The sequence below is a fragment of the Neovison vison genome, chromosome 11 (assembly GCF_020171115.1).
Source record: "Neovison vison isolate M4711 chromosome 11, ASM_NN_V1, whole genome shotgun sequence".
NCBI lineage: Eukaryota > Metazoa > Chordata > Mammalia > Carnivora > Mustelidae > Neogale > Neogale vison.
In genome coordinates this window covers 216,180,078-216,183,404 of record NC_058101.1, presented here as the reverse complement: position 1 = coordinate 216,183,404, position 3,327 = coordinate 216,180,078, and the positions used below count along the sequence as shown (strand labels likewise).

The window sequence follows — 3,327 nt, the reverse complement described above, 5'->3', positions numbered from 1 at the left end:
GTGATATATAAATATTAAAGTGGGATCATACTTTTATCACTTTGAAACTTGTTTTATTCTAATACTGTGAAAACTTCCTTTTATTAGATATTCTTTCTAAAACTTCACATTTTACTTTGAAATAATTACAGATTCACAGGGTGTTGCAAAAACAGTATGAAGTCCCATATAATTTCCACCCCATTTCCCAGACAGGGTTGCATCCTCTGGATTACAGGACATCAAAACTAGGAAACTGACATCGGGACACTTGTGTACCATTTTAGGTCACCTTATCACAAGTGTTGATTCAAGTAACAACCACCACAATCAAGATCAGATTTCATCAACACAAAAACATTCCCTCTCAGTACCCCTTTCCAGTCACAACCGGATCTGAATTTACTTAAGCAACTGAATTCAGCGCCCGTCATGATCCCAGGGTTCTGGGATCAAATCCCACATGGGGCTTCCTGCTTAGCAGGGAGCCTGCTTCTATCTCTGCCTGCTGCTCTCTCTGCTTGTGCTTCCTCATTCTCCCCCACCTCCTCCAACAAATAAAATCATTTTAATTAATTAATTAATAAATCAACCTCATCAGCCCTAACCCTTTGGTGACTGCTAATCTAACTTTGTGATAACAAAAAATTGAATGGCTACCTACAGTGTGTCACCTGTACAGATTGGCTTTTTCCACTCAGCATCATGCCCTTGAAATCCACACTAGTTGCTGCAAGCATCCAGAGTTTGTTCCTTCTTAATTGCTGAGAAGTATTCCATCTGGTATGGATGTGCCACTCATGTACTGAAGGAAATTTGGGTTATTTCCAGTTTTACCATACGAAAAGTAAAGCTGACATTATGAAGACCTGCAAAATATTTGTAACTATTACACAGTTTTGTATCAATTCCCTGACCTCTTTGTAGACTGTTTTGTTTGTTTTTAACTTGCAGCAAGAATTACTATCAAACTCCACTTTCTGGGCCACAGACCCTTGTGGTCTTAGCAAAAGACCTGCCCCTCATGAAGCATACTACCAACATTTAATGAGTGCATTGGCCAGGCAGCTATTTTTTGTTGTAATAATGATGTAACAAATGAGTTTACACAGAAAATGTATATGCAGAGAACACTAATTCCTAGTGCAAATGCTGGGTCACAAGCTAAAAATATTTTTAAAGGAATTGCTACCAACTGGCCTTCAGAAAATCAAAGCAGCTTATCTTAGCCACCAAGGCTGTTACAATGTCCACTTCTTACAAGATGCACTAAGATTTTTGTAGTCTTTAAAATCTGACTTGCCAACAATGTTGTTTTGTATTGAAGTAATAGAAGTTATATATTTCTCATGTTTCTGGACTTGATTTGTCATTCTTTAACTATCTATTCATGTTCTTTGGCCAACATTCTATTGAAAAGTTAGTTCACTAACCTATCAAACTTGGCTCTAACATACGTTACAAAGAAATAGCCTTTAAAACTACATGGATCTGAAATCCAACACACATATTAATAGCCCAAGACAATATCTGACATTTCAATGTGGACAATAAAAATTTAGTGGATGTGGTTCCCCAACTGATAAGTGCTCTTGTACTACACACAATGTCTTTATTAAGAAATTGCATCTAATTCCAGCTCTAAGTGAAAAAAATGAATGTAGGGATGCCTTGGTGGCTCAGGCACTAAAGCAACTGAATTCAGCTCCCGTCATGATCCCAGGGTCCTGTGATCAAATCCCGCATGGGGCTTCCCGCTTAGCAGGGAGCCTGCTTCTGCCTCTGCCTGCTGCTCTCCTTGCTTGTGCTTCCTCATTCTCCCCCACCTCCCCCGAAAAATAAAATCATTTTAATTAATTAATTAATTAAAACATGAATGGATATCACTTCTCTTAAATTCCCTGTGAAATACCAAAACATCAATTTTCTGTAACATCAAAACTATCTCCAGTTTCATTAAGAAACATGGCTGGCCTCTCTTTCGCATTTAAGGTCATCTAACCAATAGTTCCCAATAGCGCTCTTTAGACCAGCACTAGCAGCCCTAACATCACCTAGTAACTTCTAAGAAATAAATGCAAATTCACAGGCCCCACCCAGACCTACTTCATAAAAAAAAACCCGGAAGGTGGTGGGTAGAGCCAGAAATCAAGCAATGTGTTTCAACAAGCATTACAGCGGATTCCGATACACAGGAAAGATGGAGCACCACAACATTAAACAAATTTAGTAGAAAGACATTAAATCTGGATTGCCTTCCATACTTTTTCTCTTCATGAAAGACTTTGGCAAAGTTAATCACGCCACAGATACTAAGAATCCAGAGACATATTTTCATTCTCCCCCAAAGCAAAACAAAATAAAACGAAACAAAAAGAAAACTGGAAACTGGAGGTTAGCTTTATTTCCTACAAAAAGGAATCCTAAAACTATGAAGTGATCACAAAAAATTTCCTTAGAGAAGAAAAACCCAAAATGAACCACAGAGAACCAACAGGTCAGAACTGATGTCTTTCAAAGCAGAGACTCAATTAGTTTTGTATCATACACTGCCTGATACCCCCATTCTTACACGGAACTACAACCTATAGCACTTTCAATATTCAATGAACTTGCATATTAAATAGCACCTAGAAAACTATAATTATGCAAATATTTGTGGTCCAGGGAACAAACAAATAAATTGGTCAAATAAAAGTAATTCTGCATGGGCAGAATAAAAGTGACCTTTATGTTGCTTTGTCCCCTAATTTCTTCTAAGCATGTATTACCACCTTCACAACCAAAAGAAAGGAGAATCAGGAATATATGGAATGATACAGGAAAATACCCTACAATTACATCAGTTATTTTTTAAATTTTACGAATGCACTGATAATCTCTCTCCTTCATGGGATCAAAATTCAAAAGAGGCTTTGGTAGAACCAGATAAACGGAGTTCCAACCTTCGTGCTTATTAAAGTTTGAAACTCAAAGTGAACACATTACACTATTAACATTACGTTATTAACCCAGTTACAAGCAGGTGTTATTATGGTAGCTACCTCCTATCCACCTGGGTAAGTGCCCCATTTCCCTCCAAGTAAGAACTTCTGAGCAGGGAGCCCAATGTGGGGCTCAATCCCAGGACCTCAGGATCCTGACCTGAGCCAAAGGCAGATGCTTAACCAACTGAGCAATGCAGGCACCCCAAGACCACAGAATGGTTTGTTTTTGGTTTTTTGGTTTTTTTAAAGATTTTATTTATTTATCTGACAGAGACAGATCACAAGTAGGCAGAGAGGCAGGCAGAGACAGAGGAAGAAGCAGGCTCCCGCTGAGCAGAGAGCCCGATCTGGGGCTCGATCC

At 38.6% G+C, this 3,327-nt stretch overlaps 1 non-coding gene across 1 annotated transcript; it reads right to left on the bottom strand.

Annotated features, from left to right (window-relative positions):
- Positions 1–925: 925 nt before the first annotated feature.
- Positions 926–1,075, bottom strand: LOC122890786. Its single transcript, XR_006381208.1, has one exon. It is a non-coding gene; the product is annotated as a small nucleolar RNA SNORA62/SNORA6 family (small nucleolar RNA).
- Positions 1,076–3,327: the final 2,252 nt, after the last annotated feature.